Source organism: Hyla sarda, chromosome 1 (assembly GCF_029499605.1).
Source record: "Hyla sarda isolate aHylSar1 chromosome 1, aHylSar1.hap1, whole genome shotgun sequence".
NCBI classification, from domain to species: Eukaryota; Metazoa; Chordata; class Amphibia; order Anura; family Hylidae; genus Hyla; species Hyla sarda.
Window position 1 is genome coordinate 476,258,525 of NC_079189.1, and position 17,148 is coordinate 476,275,672.

General features: G+C 44.2%; 1 protein-coding gene across 2 annotated transcripts in view; it reads left to right on the forward strand.

Moving 5' to 3' along the window:
* The window catches only part of KREMEN1 (kringle containing transmembrane protein 1), a 149,830-nt gene that overhangs the window by 108,590 nt on the left and 24,092 nt on the right, over positions 1-17,148 (forward strand). The window lies entirely within an intron of this gene.

Sequence of the window (17,148 nt, forward strand, 5' to 3'; positions counted from 1 at the left end):
TCATCAGAGAGCAGTTAGACAGAAAACAACAACTCAACTTCAGAAGCGAATAACTATTGGAAGGATTAAGATTTTTTAATAGAAATAATTTACAAATCTGTTTAACTTTCCGGAGCCAGTTGATATATAAAAAAAAGTTTTGGCCTGGAATACCCCTTTAACTTGCATATTTTTGTGTAAAGTCAATGAAATTCCTATACATAGCTGTCTGTCCTGCTGCTTCTAACATAGATATGAATGTGTTGGCTCACTGTGCTTTTCCTGCTCCGCTCAGTGATAGAGATGCCAACACTGAGGGGTATGATGTTGTGTACAACAGATCAGGCTGTAGAGAGGGAGGAAATCGAAATCGTCCAATTTCAGGGAAGGTAACTCATCCAGACAGTACTGTAGAAGAGCATAAATGAGAATGAAAGCATACACTCTACAGTGACAAAAGGAGAACGCACATGATGTATACCACAGTACAGAGAAGAGACTGCAGTAGGAAGAAATCACACACTCTTCAGCATCAGAGCCTGACAGCACAAAGGAGAAAAATCCCCAATGGGCTGTAGAAGAGGAAATCAGTAAAGTTATGAAGTCGTGATGATACATAAGTACTGTACTGCTAAGGCAGCAGCATCATGGACATATCCAGCTTATGTTTCTGGGAGGGAAATGCCCAAATGAGAATAGAATGAAACAAGAAGCAGTCTGCAAAGTGCATATCTAGGAATCTGAAAATGAACAAAGGAATGAATAGTGCGGCATGAAACTTACTGAACCTTTTTTTTTTTTCAATTCAAATGAACTACTAATTTATGTAAAAATAATTTTATACATTTCAAAGATATATAAAAAAGATGTCCAGTGCTAAGAAATGTATCCCCTATCTGGGGGGGGGGGGGGTCCTACCGCTGGGATCCCCCGCATTTTCATGTATGGGACCTGAGCTGAGCTGCTGTGTGTGACTTTCCGCACACAGCAGGTAAGCTGGTACAAACATGCCCCCTCCATTTATCTCTCCGCCTCTCCCATAGAGATGAATGGTGGGGGGCATGCTTCGACCAGCTGACGTGCTCGGTAGGAAACACACTCTAGCAGTGCCGAGCAAGGGTTGAGCTGGGGCCCCGTATGGGAGATCGCAGGGGTCACAAAGGTCGGAACCCCTCCCACGATAATACATTTATCCCCTATCCAGCCGATAGGGGATACATTTCTTAGAACTAGACATCATCTTTAAGTATTTATAGCTTAGAATAAATAAAGGTTGTCAGTACATACAGTATGTTCTTCTTTTCTAAAGTTTGCCATACATGTGAGACTTTCATCGGGCACAACATGGTTGAAAGATTGTGCCAGCAACATGCTATTCTAATCTGGCATATCATTGTGGTCTAAAAGAACACAGTGGGCTTGCACATATTGGCAAATAATCGTCTGGATTTAGCCGATCATGTCACAAAGTTTTTTTTTTTTTTTTTTTCAGCTGACCACTGTCCAAAAATCCAGCCCTTAGAATAATAGTTTGTGTGTAATATAGATGTAGACCATTTCGGCCTACCATCGTCTTATTTGTATTGCTAGTTTTATTTATGTCTTTTATATCTAGTATAGATTCCATTACAGAATCTGTCTACTTACACAACAGTTCAAGAGATGTATGTTTAAAGGGTACTCCGGTGGAAAACAAATGTTTTCAAATCAACTGGTGCCTGAAAGTTAAAGGAAATCTGTCATCAGAATCACCTGCACTAAACATGTTACACAGGCTTGAAGTGCGGGTGAAAACGCTTCTTACCTCATTAAAAACTGTGCAGCGGTTCGCCAGATATCTTCATTTTTAGTTATATGGTATTCCCAGGCTTGGGACTCGGTGGGAGGTCCGCAGCATCAGCACGGACTCGCTTACGTCATTTTCGCTGGGCGGAGTGGCTGCCCGGCTCATGAATATTCATGGCTGCCTCATCGCAGTCTTCCTCCTGGTGTAGGTCACGTGGGTAGCGCCGCGCATGCGCCGCGCGCCGCACACCCGGAAGCGGCATTCTCCTGCATATCTATCTAAACAGGAGAACGCCGCTTCCGGGTGTACGGCGCGTGGCGCATGCGCGGCGCTACCCACGTGACCTACACCAGGAGGAAGACTGCGATGAGGCAGCCATGAATATTCATGAGCCGGGCAGCTGCTCCGCCCGGCGAAAAGGACGTAAGCGAGTCCGTGCTGATGCTACGGACCTCCCACTGAGTCCCAAGCCTGGGAATATCATATAACTAAAGATGAAGATATCTGGCGAACCACTGCACAGTTTTTAATGAGGTAAGAAGCGTTTTAATCAGGATCACCCGCACTACACGCATGTGTAACAGTTTTAGTGCGGGTGATTCTGATGACAGATTTCCTTTAAACAGATTTGCAAATGACTTCTATTAAAAAATCTTGATCCTTCCAGTACTTTTTAGCTGCTGTATAAAAACGTGAAATTTGTGAATTTATTTTCTATCTGACAACAGTGCTCTCTGCTGACACCCCTGTCCATGTCAGGAACTGTCCAGATTATAAGCATGTCACCATAGAAAACCTCTCCTGCTCTGGACAGTTCCTGACACGGACAGAGGTGTCAGCAGAGAGAACTGTTGTCAGGCTGGAAAGAATCTCACAAATTTGTCTGCAGTATATCTGTAGTATACAGCAGCTGATAAGTACTAGAATGGTTAAGATTTTTAAATAGAAGTGATTTACAAATCTGTTTAACTTTCTGGCACCAGTTGATTTGAAGAAAAAAAATTTCCTCCAGAGTTCCCCTGTAATGCACCTGCCCTATAATGCTCTTACTGATTGGGGTGATGCAGGTCCCATTCAGCTTCTGGAGGTCCCTAACCTCAAGAATTGTGTTGTCTTAACATATGTAAGGCTTTTACAAAAGTGCCCTTTTTTTCTATTTGAGCCCCTACCCCCCAATATGTCTGTGCACATCCCTAGGTGTATAAACGCATTGACAGATTGGCTAATTTTAGAAGGAATATTGCACAAGAAGGGGACGGAGTCACTTATTTACATATAAAAAAAATACAATACGTATATGTTATTGGCATACGTCCCCCCAGGACGAAGGACATCCCGAAATGTGTGTTGGGTGGCATAATTTCAGCTGTCCACAGTGTATTGTGTTTAAGTTTGGTGGTTTGTATATGTTCTCTAAGTTTTGCACCATACAATAAGTGAGAGATTTTTTCACTTGGGGATATTTGCAATATGGGTACAGTTACCTTGTAGTATGCCTATGATATATATTAGCGATGTGGATTTCTCTGGAGTGGCGCTCATTTCTCTATCCAGAGGAGATTCTCTCTCCCATTTGATATTTTCTATTGTGTATTTATGTTGTTTTAATGTATACCAATAAAATATGTCTTTTTATATGTAAATAAGTGACTCCGTCCCCTTCAATACCATGTGTATTGGAGTACACAATGGGCCTTATAACAGGGAAATATAGGGCCCAGGAAAATATATTTTATTTAGAACTACTGATGTGAATTGCCTTTTTATATAATTTTAGGAGGAAATCCGCGAAAATACATTTCATCCTTGAATAAGCAAGTAATAGGTACAACCAGTGTTTAAATGGAATATTCACTCTGCAATTTGTCAGTGGTGTTGCTCGCGAATATTCGCAATGTGAATATTCGCGAATATAGCACTATATATTCGTAATTACGAATATTTTTTTTTTTTTTTTTTTTCACAGTACACATCACAGTGATCACCCCTCTCTGCTTCCAGCTTGTGTGGTGTAAAGAAGGCTCTAATACTACAGTGTGAGACTGGCGTGCAAATGTTTGCATATGCGAGTTTTCACTTATGCAAATTTCTGTATATGTTAATTTTCGCGTATGTTAATTTTTGCATACGCAAATTTTTGCATATGCGAAAATAAAACGAGAATATTATGAATATGTGAATTTAGCGAAGATATGACGAATATTCGTCCATATATTCGCGAATTCGAATATGGCCTATGCCGCTCAACACTATTTGTCAGTGTGAAGAGTAAACGTGTATTCTTTTGAGTTCTGCCTAATGTGCAATAACATTTTTATATTTTCTTATCTAGGACATCTACAGATAACATTGTTCCATTTTGACAGTTTATTTAGACCGGGATGGCATCTATAATATGTTGCACAATACTAAATAAATAGTTGATGAATGAGAAAGGAGGATGAGATTTTTGGTGTCCTGAAAGTACCTCTGTATCCAGGTGCTAGAGGTCTGTCTAGGTGAATAATACAGTGGTGAAAAGATTTGTTTATTTCCATGGTGTAATTCAAGCGTGATATTTTGCATGTGTCTATATAAACGTATAATTACATTTTATGGTAGGCAGACAAAAGCCGATCTCTGCTGTAACCTGTCATTTCCTGATAGTTGTAATGGTGATATAATATAGTAAATGTGCTGAATGGAGCCTAGAATGAATGTATCAGCATATAGCGTTATCCCGGCAGGACCTCTCCGCCAGAAAGACTTCTACTAAGTAGTTTTATCCCCCCTGCCAGCAGATGAGTTGAGCCTGGCATTCATAAATACTGCGTAGATTGTAAGCGGCTACGAGGAATATCATCTCAAGGACAGCCACCAGTGCTGACACTTTTCTGGCCAATCACAATGGGTTGATCTGAATTTTAGGAGAACAGTGAATACCACCAGAACTTTATTCCACCGGCACAAATATTAGATCATTCACATTTCCAGCCAACATTCTTTTAATATTCAACACATTCTTCCATATGAGTAGAATTCTGTCCACCAAACAATAACAGTGAAAACACACAATATGTGCTTATCTAGGTTCCAGAAAGTTACACAGATTTGTAAATTACTTCTATAAAAAAAATCTTAATGCTTCCAGTACTTATCAGTTGCTGTATGTTCCAGAGGAAGTTGACTTCTTTGTTGTTGTTCTTTTCAGTCTGACCACAGTGCTCTCTACTGCCACCTCTGTCCGTGTCAGGAACTGTCCAGAGCAGGAGAGGTTTGCTATGGGGATTTGCTCCTACTCTGGACAGTTCCTGACATGGACAGAGGTGTCAGCAGAGAGCACTGTGGTCAGACAGAAAAGAACAACTCAACTCCCTCGGGAACATACAGCAGCTGATAAGTGCCGAAGGATTACAATTTTTTTATAGAATTAATTTACAAATCTGTTTAACTTTCTGGCACCAGTTGATCTGAAAAAAATTGTTTTCCACCGCAGTACCCCTTTAATTAAAATGTGTAAAATAAATGCCTAATAGTGGTATATTTAAACTATTGGACCATATGGATGACCTTACTATACCAACATTACCTTACATCAGAAAAACAGGATTAAAAAAGAGTGCAGGGACTCACAATCAGTAAGAACCCTAATGCAAGAGATAATTCCACAGACTTGAATTCTTAAGTACCATGTATTTTTTTGTATTATTTATTGGTATTTTAATGGAGGAAGACAATGGTACAACATTTAACGGCATTCAGTCCTCATAATAAGCAGAAACTTAAAAGGCAGTCACATTCCTGCCAATCCCCAGATATCCAGCATGCACAGAAACAGATTATTGTTCGGCACTGCCACTATTCAATCCCAAAAAGTGCACTGTGTGCTATATGCTGAATAATGTCAGAGATATGATGGTGCACAGTCTTAAATAGTCTGTTATACATAAATTCAATCCATAGTAGTAAAGAGATGGCAGCTCATCCAATCTTCTTCATATCTAAACAATACTTACATATTAGCAGGGGAGAGATTTACAGGGGGTTCAGAAGAAATGAAGCTATGGCAGCAGTTCCACACTATTTGGGCTTCATCTGGCCTGGCACAAATAGGGCAAGATGGCTGTTTTTGCTAACAAAAAGGAGTGGTTCCTTCTATTCTTTGAATATGAACCCTGAGAGTACATCTGTTCATACAGGCAGTCACAGTTCTTTAAAACTTGCCAGAGCTGTCCTGTAATAGTGCCTGTTATCATGTTCTCATTTTGTCTAATTTTTAAACAACCGTTCATATTTTGCAACTTTAAATGATATTCAAGGGACTAATCTCCACACTGAACTCAGAAATAGAGGAAAGACGTATCAAATATATAAAATAAAAAAATCTTAAAGAGGCACTGTCATTATGAAAAACTTTTTATATTTTGTAGTACTACTGGTACGATTATTTTTTTCAATATTCGTTTATTTAAAAACATTTTTTTAAATTTTACTAAAAAATACAAAATGAAAATAGCCGCCACTAGGGGTCATCTGTCTTTATGCAGACAGACTACTCAGTATTTTGCAGCATACTGGATACCGGCCGTAAAGTGTGTTGGTGTCCAGTATAGGAGATCACCATTGCACCACTACAGCCTTCAGCTGTTCCCAAACTACAACTCCCATGATGGGAGTTGTAGTTTTGCAACAGCAGGGGTACAAACTCTGTTTTAGAGCTGTATATTCTCCAGCTGTGTGCCTCTAGCTCTTGCAAAACTACAGACAAAGAATGTGTTGACATGCTGAGAGTTGTAGTATTACAACAGCTAAATGCAACACTGCTCTGACACAGTCCAGCTGTTACAATCTAAAACTACTGCTCCCAGTATGCTTGAACAGCGAAAGCTTTCTCTGACTCCTGAATGACAAAGAAGCTGATTCAGGAGTCTGTGACACACTTAGTGACAGCTATGTTGATTAGCATCCAGCTTTACTAGGAACAGCCAGAAAATGTATGAATAAAACTACTGTGCAGTGATTTGCGGACTGCCAGGCTGCTCCCAGACTCAGAGCAGATAAGTCATCCACAGTGAGGGAGAGAGATGGACATGCCCCCTCCACAAGCAAAGAACAAAAAGCAAGGGAGCTACATAAAAATGCTATTTGTTAGGGATATATAGGTCCTAGGCACATAGAAATTATATGTACATGATCAAGGTTAGGTACTGAGTAACGTATCACTTTTTTTCTTTTTGGCACTGACAGGTATGCTTTTAATTTGCTGATACTTTAGTGTAAAATTGACAGTAGTTTTATACCATGGAAATTGGAATTGTCCAATAGCTAAAATATGATTGTAATCATGTCAGTTGCTAGTGCATATAGTCATAGCACAGAAATCAGACACAGCAGTGGTAGAGAGCAACATATAGCTCTTGAGGCCAGTTGTCACGATGCCGGCTGGCAGGTAGTGGATCCTCTGTGCCAGAGAGGGATTGGCGTGGACCGTGCTAGTGGACCGGTTCTAAGCCACTACTGGTTTTCACCAGAGCCCGCCGCAAAGCGGGATGGTCTTGCTGCGGCGGTAGTGACCAGGTCGTATCCACTAGCAACGGCTCACCTCTCTGGCTGCTGAAGATAGGCGCGGTACAAGGGAGTAGGCAGAAGCAAGGTCGGACGTAGCAGAAGGTCGGGGCAGGCAGCAAGGATCGTAGTCAGGGGCAACGGCAGAAGGTCTGGAAACACAGGCAAGGAACACACAAGGAACGCTTTCACTGGCACTAAGGCAACAAGATCCGGCAAGGGAGTGCAAGGGAAGTGAGGTAATATAGGGAAGTGCACAGGTGATTACCCTAATTGGAACCACTGCGCCAATCAGCGGCGCAGTGGCCCTTTAAATCGCAGAGACCCGGCGCGCGCGCGCCCTAGGGAGCGGGGCCGCGCGCGCCGGGACAGAACAGACGGGGAGCGAGTCAGGTAGGGGAGCCGGGGTGCGCATCGCGAGCGGGCGCTACCCGCATCGCGAATCGCATCCCGGCTGGCAGCGGGATCGCAGCGCCCCGGGTCAGAGGACGTGACCGGAGCGCTGCAGCGGAGAGAGTGAAGCGAGCGCTCCGGGGAGGAGCGGGGACCCGGAGCGCTCGGCGTAACAGTACCCCCCCCCTTGGGTCTCCCCCTCTTCTTGGAGCCTGAGAACCTGAGGAGCAGACTTTTGTCAAGGATGTTGTCCTCAGGTTCCCAGGATCTCTCTTCAGGACCACAACCCTCCCAGTCTACTAAAAAAAAATTTTTCCCTCTGACCTTTTTGGCAGCCAAAATTTCCTTGACCGAGAAGACGTCCGAGGAGCCGGAAACAGGAGTGGGAGGAACAGATTTGGGAGAAAAACGGTTGAGGATGAGTGGTTTGAGAAGAGAGACGTGAAAGGCATTAGGGATACGAAGAGAAGGAGGAAGAAGAAGTTTATAAGAGACAGGATTAATTTGACACAAAATTTTGAAAGGACCAAGATAGCGTGGTCCCAACTTGTAGCTAGGGACACGGAAGCGGACATATTTAGCGGAGAGCCATACCTTGTCTCCAGGGGAAAAAACGGGGGGAGCTCTTCTTTTCTTATCCGCGAACCTCTTCATGCGTGAAGAAGCCTGTAAGAGAGAATTTTGGGTCTCTCTCCATATAATGGAAAGGTCACGAGAAATTTCATCCACAGCGGGCAGACCAGAGGGCAAGGGGGTAGGGAGGGGGGGAAGAGGGTGACGGCCGTACACCACGAAAAATGGGGATTTGGAGGAAGATTCAGAGACCCTGAAGTTATACGAGAATTCGGCCCATGGAAGGAGATCTGCCCAGTCATCCTGGCGGGAGGAAACAAAATGTCGCAAATAATCACCCAAGATCTGGTTAATTCTTTCTACTTGTCCATTGGACTGGGGATGATATGCAGAGGAAAAATTTAATTTAATCTTGAGTTGTTTACAGAGAGCCCTCCAGAATTTAGACACGAATTGGACACCTCTATCCGAGACAATCTGCGTAGGCAACCCGTGAAGACGAAAAATGTGTACAAAAAATTGTTTAGCCAACTGAGGCGCAGAAGGAAGACCAGGAAGAGGGATGAAATGTGCCATTTTGGAGAATCGATCAACGACCACCCAAATAACAGTGTTGCCACGGGAAGGGGGTAAATCAGTAATAAAATCCATACCAATCAGAGACCAAGGCTGTTCGGGGACAGGCAGAGGATGAAGAAAACCAGCGGGCTTCTGGCGAGGAGTCTTATCCCGGGCACAGATAGTGCAGGCTCGCACAAAGTCCCCAACATCCGTCTCCAGAGTCGGCCACCAATAGAAGCGGGAGATGAGTTGCACAGATTTCTTGATGCCCGCATGACCTGCGAGATGGGAGGAGTGACCCCATTTGAGGATTCCGAGGCGTTGGCGTGGAGAAACAAAGGTCTTCCCTGGAGGAGTCTGCCTGATGGAGGCAGGAGAAGTGGAGATCAGGCAGTCAGGTGGAATGATGTGTTGCGGAGGGAGATCAACTTCTGAGGCATCCGAGGAACGAGAGAGAGCATCGGCCCTAATGTTCTTATCGGCAGGACGAAAGTGAATCTCAAAATTAAATCGGGCAAAGAACAGAGACCACCGGGCCTGGCGAGGATTCAGCCGTTGGGCAGACTGGAGGTAGGAGAGGTTCTTGTGGTCGGTGTAGATAATAACAGGAGAACTTGATCCCTCCAGCAGATGCCTCCATTCCTCAAGTGCTAATTTAATGGCTAGAAGCTCTCGATCCCCGATGGAGTAGTTCCTCTCCGCTGGAGAGAAGGTCCTAGAGAAAAAACCACAAGTGACAGCATGCCCGGAAGAATTTTTTTGTAGAAGAACAGCTCCAGCTCCCACTGAGGAGGCATCAACCTCCAATAGGAAGGGTTTGGAAGGGTCAGGTCTGGAGAGGACGGGAGCCGAAGAAAAGGCAGACTTGAGTCGTTTAAAGGCGTCTTCTGCTTGAGGAGGCCAGGACTTGGGATCAGCACTTTTTTTGGTTAAAGCCACGATAGGAGCCACAATGGTAGAAAAATGTGGAATAAATTGCCTGTAATAATTGGCGAACCCCAAAAAGCGTTGGATAGCACGGAGTCCGGAGGGGCGTGGCCAATCTAAGACGGCAGAGAGTTTGTCTGGATCCATCTGTAGTCCCTGGCCAGAGACCAAATATCCTAGAAAAGGAAGAGATTGGCATTCAAACAGACATTTCTCAATTTTGGCATAGAGTTGGTTGTCACGAAGTCTCTGAAGAACCATACGGACATGCTGGCGGTGTTCTTCTAGATTGGCAGAAAAAATTAGGATATCGTCCAGATATACAACAACACAGGAGTATAACAGATCACGAAAAATTTCATTGACAAAGTCTTGGAAGACGGCAGGGGCGTTGCACAGTCCAAAGGGCATGACCAGATACTCAAAGTGTCCATCTCTGGTGTTAAATGCCGTTTTCCACTCGTCCCCCTCTCTGATGCGGATGAGGTTATAGGCGCCTCTTAAGTCCAATTTAGTGAAGATGTGGGCACCTTGGAGGCGATCAAAGAGTTCAGAGATGAGGGGTAAGGGGTAGCGGTTCTTAACCGTGATTTTATTAAGACCGCGGTAGTCAATGCAAGGACGTAGGGAGCCATCTTTTTTGGACACAAAGAAAAATCCGGCTCCGGCAGGAGAGGAGGATTTACGGATAAAGCCCTTCTTTAGATTCTCCTGGACGTATTCGGACATGGCAAGAGTCTCTGGGGCAGAGAGAGGATAAATTCTGCCCCGGGGTGGAGTAGTGCCCGGGAGGAGGTCGATAGGGCAATCATAAGGCCTGTGAGGAGGTAGTGTCTCAGCTTGTTTTTTGCAGAAAACATCCGCGAAGTCCATATAGGCCTTAGGGAGACCGGTTACTGGAGGAACCACAGAGTTACGGCAAGGGTTACTGGGAACCGGTTTTAGACAGTTCTTGGAACAAGAGGACCCCCAACTCTTGATCTCCCCAGTGGACCAATCCAGGGTAGGGGAATGAAGTTGAAGCCAGGGAAGTCCAAGGAGAATTTCCGAGGTGCAATTGGGGAGGACCAAAAGTTCAATCCTCTCATGATGAGATCCGATGCTCATAAGAAGGGGCTCCGTGCGGAAACGTATGGTACAGTCCAATCTTTCATTATTTACACAATTGATGTAGAGGGGTCTGGCGAGACTGGTCACCGGGATGTTGAACCTGTTGACGAGAGAGGCCAAAATAAAATTTCCTGCAGATCCAGAGTCCAAGAAGGCCACAGCAGGGAAGGAGAAGGCAGAGGCAGACATCCGCACAGGCACAGTAAGACGTGGAGAAGCAGAGTAGACATCAAGGACTGTCTCACCTTTGTGCGGAGTCAGCGTACGTCTTTCCAGGCGGGGAGGACGGATAGGACAATCCCTCAGGAAGTGTTCGGTACTAGCACAGTACAGGCAGAGGTTCTCCATACGGCGTCGTGTCCTCTCTTGAGGTGTCAGGCGAGACCGGTCGACCTGCATAGCCTCCACGGCGGGAGGCACAGGAACAGATTGCAGGGGACCAGAGGAGAGAGGAGCCGAGGAGACGAAACGCCTCGTGCGAACAGAGTCCATATCTTGGCGGAGTTCCTGGCGCCTTTCAGAAAAACGCATGTCAATGCGAGTGGCTAGGTGAATGAGTTCATGTAGATTAGCAGGGATTTCTCGTGCGGCCAGAACATCTTTAATGTTGCTGGATAGGCCTTTTTTGAAGGTCGCGCAGAGGGCCTCATTATTCCAGGACAATTCTGAAGCAAGTGTACGGAATTGTACGGCATACTCGCCAACGGAAGAATTACCCTGGACCAGGTTCAACAGGGCAGTCTCAGCAGAAGAGGCTCGGGCAGGTTCCTCAAAGACACTTCGGATTTCCGAGAAGAAGGAGTGTACAGAGGCAGTGACGGGGTCATTGCGGTCCCAGAGCGGTGTGGCCCATGACAGGGCTTTTCCGGACAGAAGACTGACTACGAAAGCCACCTTAGACCTTTCAGTGGGAAACAGGTCCGACATCATCTCCAGATGCAGGGAACATTGGGAAAGAAAGCCACGGCAAAACTTAGAGTCCCCATCAAATTTATCCGGCAAGGATAAGCGTATCCCAGGAGCGGCCACTCGCTGCGGAGGAGGTGCAGGAGCTGGCGGAGGAGATGACTGCTGAAGCTGTGGTAGTAACTGTTGTAGCATAACGGTCAGTTGAGACAGCTGTTGGCCTTGTTGCGCTATCTGTTGTGACTGCTGGGCGACCACCGTGGTGAGGTCAGCGACAACTGGCAGAGGAACTTCAGCGGGATCCATGGCCGGATCTACTGTCACGATGCCGGCTGGCAGGTAGTGGATCCTCTGTGCCAGAGAGGGATTGGCGTGGACCGTGCTAGTGGACCGGTTCTAAGCCACTACTGGTTTTCACCAGAGCCCGCCGCAAAGCGGGATGGTCTTGCTGCGGCGGTAGTGACCAGGTCGTATCCACTAGCAACGGCTCACCTCTCTGGCTGCTGAAGATAGGCGCGGTACAAGGGAGTAGGCAGAAGCAAGGTCGGACGTAGCAGAAGGTCGGGGCAGGCAGCAAGGATCGTAGTCAGGGGCAACGGCAGAAGGTCTGGAAACACAGGCAAGGAACACACAAGGAACGCTTTCACTGGCACTAAGGCAACAAGATCCGGCAAGGGAGTGCAAGGGAAGTGAGGTAATATAGGGAAGTGCACAGGTGATTACCCTAATTGGAACCACTGCGCCAATCAGCGGCGCAGTGGCCCTTTAAATCGCAGAGACCCGGCGCGCGCGCGCCCTAGGGAGCGGGGCCGCGCGCGCCGGGACAGAACAGACGGGGAGCGAGTCAGGTAGGGGAGCCGGGGTGCGCATCGCGAGCGGGCGCTACCCGCATCGCGAATCGCATCCCGGCTGGCAGCGGGATCGCAGCGCCCCGGGTCAGAGGACGTGACCGGAGCGCTGCAGCGGAGAGAGTGAAGCGAGCGCTCCGGGGAGGAGCGGGGACCCGGAGCGCTCGGCGTAACACCAGTGGTGTCCTAGATGCCTGTGTATACTAATATTTAATAGGTCTACTCTACTACTTTATAATCTAAAAATTAAGATATCCAATAAAATAAGCCCTCATCCTCCATCCTTTTTTTTCTACATTTCTCCAATAATACCATATAACTGAAAACATTTTTAAATATGAAATATGCCAATATAATGATTAAAAATGAAAAAAAAAACAAAGCCTCAGAACGAAGATATTCCTGTTTAATGTCCGTTCTCACACATTCTGACTACCGATGGTACTTTGCAGTCACGTCCATACATGTCATTTACAGGACGAGGCTGTATAACTGGTTCTACACTTGCTCAGGGGAGCAGGTAACTAGAGAAGACACAGGTATGGTCACATCTTTATAGTGTGAAGATATGAACAAATATTATTTTAGTAAATAGTTCCAATCGCTGTTGGTGCAATAAAATGTTAGTGACCCTTTCATAAAAAAATGTGGACTTGTCGCAGGGGCATGTCAAGCATGTCAAGGGTCAGAGTGTTCAGATTCCCGGGAATCTCTAGATATAGTCGGGGTAGAGAACCATTATGGGCTTCATATCCTGGTTCCCTGCAATCTCCGTCTTGCGAGTCCCTTAGGCTCCCAACAGAACTTTCAACATCCCCCTGGGACACGTCAAAAGTCTTTTTATAATGACAGAGACACTTTAGGTATTAAACATTTTTCTTCAAAAAATCCAGTATTCAGTATAAAGTTACTGGTAGCAACAGTATACAATGTTGATGCAGGTATCTGTTTCATAATCGTATTTATTTTTTTATCTCTTGGCATCACCTGGGGTAACAATGGTTGGATAATGTCTTCTTTTAATCTAGTATCTGTGTAGATCTCTAAAGGTTTTGACCAGTAGAATCTTTTAGGCCTCTGAAGACATATGTTTGCTGTCAATAGATCTTGCCAAGCTTCATCCACCACCGTAGAGCGAGCAGTTTAGACTTTTTCTCTGATTAGAAGCAGAGGTCAGTGCTGTAACCAATATGTGAGAAGAGCTCCAGGATTTCTACAGCTATGTTAGGATCCCAGCAGATTGGTGAAGGTTCTCATATCATGCTAGAGGAGGATTGGGTTCAGTGATCATGACTGCTGACAGGTTCAGACTAATCTCAGCTCAACCATCACACACAAATGCACTTTTGTTACATGATTCCTTTTTTGTGCGATAATCCTTCTGGGCCTCCTACGTAGCTTAAAGTTATGTATCTGTGCAAAAATTCAATCCAGTTCTGTATATAGTGCCAGCAAAGGCTGTTCCTTAGTGTTTATCTTATAGCCTCGTATTCTATTGATGTCTGTCAAAATGTCTTAATAAACCAAGAGCAGCAAAATGATCTCATGGACACTTGTAAATGCATCTGCGTCACAGCACATCGACTTGTTTATAGAATAATCTCTGGTATGCAGCAGAATTATCTAATAGCCTCTAGCAGAAAAGGTGGGGACCAGCACTATTCAAGAACGCCAGAGTCCAGGCTGAAGATAGCATCTTATGAACTATAGTGACACAAAGCATTCCACAATTATTAAGGAATATTTTCCAAATATAAAAGCCCCAAAGTAAAAAATGTTAATCAAATCTCCCAAATCTCCCTTTGTTATACATGTCAATATGTTCATGTTGTGGGCAGCTAGTAAACTATGGCTAGGGAAGGATTCAGTGGCATCCATCAAATAACGGATATAAACCAGGGAAACAGAGTTCAGTGAGCACAGATTGGAAATGCAGCTGTGTCCAGCTGGACAGCAGCTCCAAGATTTTTGTATTGTAAAATGTGTTTAGGATACCGCAATGCAGACCATGCATTTCCAATGAGGCAACCATGCCACAGTCACGGACAATTATCTGCCCAAGAACACAATCCATTTGGTTTCTATTGCTGCATGACGGCATCATGATGTGTATCAGGTACATATGCCAATAGAAGAAACTGGATAAATACTGAATAATACAAAGCAATTATTTCTAATAAAAAAAATAAAATAAAAAAAAAACTATGACTGTCTATGGTTAATACCAACACCGGTATAATGATATTCAATCAATGTGTATCTATACAGGATTAAAGGTGTATTTCCATCTGGACATTTGCAGTGTACTGCATATGCTATAAATATGTGGTAGATTTAGGTTGCATCTTAAGATCACATACCTTTGACCACCTCTGAACTGGTTGTTTAAGCTAAAAACAATTGACCGAGCTGTTTGACATAGTTGGCATAACTTCCATAGAGGTTAATGGGAATTGCATGAACTGTGCTACACTGTAAGGCTAGGATTCCACTTGTTTTTTTTTTCTGGCAGTTTTTGGAAAACTGCCACTGAAGTTTTTGAGCCAAAGTCAGAAGTGGATCCATAAGGGAGGAGAAGTGTAAGTCCTTCCTTTATATGTCCTATTCCTTTTGAATACACTTCTGGCTTTGGCTCAAAAACTGCAGTGGCAGATCTCCAAAAACTGCCAGAAAAAAAACAAGTGGAATCCTAGCCTAAGCGCAACTACTATTAAAATCAATGGTAATTACCTCAGCTGTTTTCTGCTTTCAAGAACCCTCAATCATGAGATAATGGGACCTGTATCTATTGGACATTTATGAAAACTCCTGTGGATATGCCATAAATCAGAGGTGCTCTCTTCAGTGAGTACAGGGACCCCTTTTATTCTTTACACAGATAGTACAGCTCATCAATAAGGGTCACTGTGTCTGGTCTAATAGTACAGTCCCATTCAAACAGCCACAGCACCTACAATGAAGATACAAAAAATAACTGTGCACTAGGCTCCAAAAGTGTGACTTATTTTCTAAGGCTATGTTCACATTTCGGAGAATTTCCGTGTGGGCATTTCGGAGACTGGGGGTGCTGACATAATATGCCGGCATGAAGAATGCACGGGAATGCACCGTCTCATAGACGGCTATGCATTCCATGTGGAGTCCACAGAAAGAATGAACCGGTCCATTCTGCAGACGCGGAAATCAGAATTTCTGTGCCAGAAACACCTGGTGCAGAGATTCCACCGTGGGCACATCGCATTGCTGCTCCGGAATCTCCAGCAGAATTCCAATGTGGAATTCAGCATGGACATTACAGACGTGTGAATATGGCCTAAGGGTTCCAAGCTCGTGAAAAGTCCTGTTCAGTTCTATACCCATAAGGAATAACCATACTTAGTAACTGTGGGTTTCCTTTTTGACATTGCTTATGCAGAATCTTTCATTTATAGTATATCTAATGAGAAATGTTTCATTGTGTAATCTGCTCTGGAAAAATAAAAGCTGTGATCAGATTGGTTCCTATTGGCAAAAATGAGATCTCTTCTTTAAGGGCGCATTAACATCACATTCTGTGCCTCCATGGCATAGATCTGTCTGAAGTAGCTCAGAATCGGCAAAGGTGACTTCAGTGTCGTCATTAGATTGAATAAGCCCCCGCCGATCCAAGCATGGATACGATGGCAGATGATTTTGAGCCGGATCCGTGGCACACAAGCACAAATGTGAATGCACAGTTTTGATATGTTTACCCCAGTGACTGTGTTCAATTTCGTTCTTGACTCTTTTAATAGGGAAATTCTAATTAAGTAGTTACACTTATCTTTTCTTAAAGATTTGTTTTGCTGCCCTTTCCCTGGGTTTACTGCTGTCTAGTTTATTTGTATTGCTTAGTCGTAAGACAGAATTTTGCACCATGTAACCTATGAGCTATTAGTGATGTTCTATTACAGTTAATTGGTCCCATTGTGCTACCAGTGTCTGGAGAACACGCTACTGGAAAATATCCATTGTAAATGTTAGATGATGGGGTTAGCAAGGCAAAACTATAAAATAATCCACATAGGCACATAATGTATCAGACACCTAAAAGACATGTTCATGGTTAGTGGACTAGCGCGCCTGTGTACAGATTTGTCATGCATTTCTGGGACACTACATATTGTATCATTACTATTATGGAAGGTCTGGAAAGGAAGTAAATACATTCAAAAACTTTTCTACTGTATTTGTCTCTAGGCATAGTAGTTGAGCGAGTAATTCGGTAATTCGGCCTGAATGTGATGAATGAAGGACTCTTTAGAAATCAGAGCTGTTTGTTCAGTGATAATGGATAGAGTACAATGGCACCTAAGGCCTATGAACATTTTTTTTCTTTTTACAAATGTGGCGGTTGTAATATGACTGAAAATCTTGTCTTTGGTTGCAAGAAATGAGACAGGAATTACATATGTAATGTACCATAATGAACCTAGAGCGTGTAACACTAAACATTTATGGGGTGAGATAGTGGGTGCATATGTACATACCTAAATGCCAGGC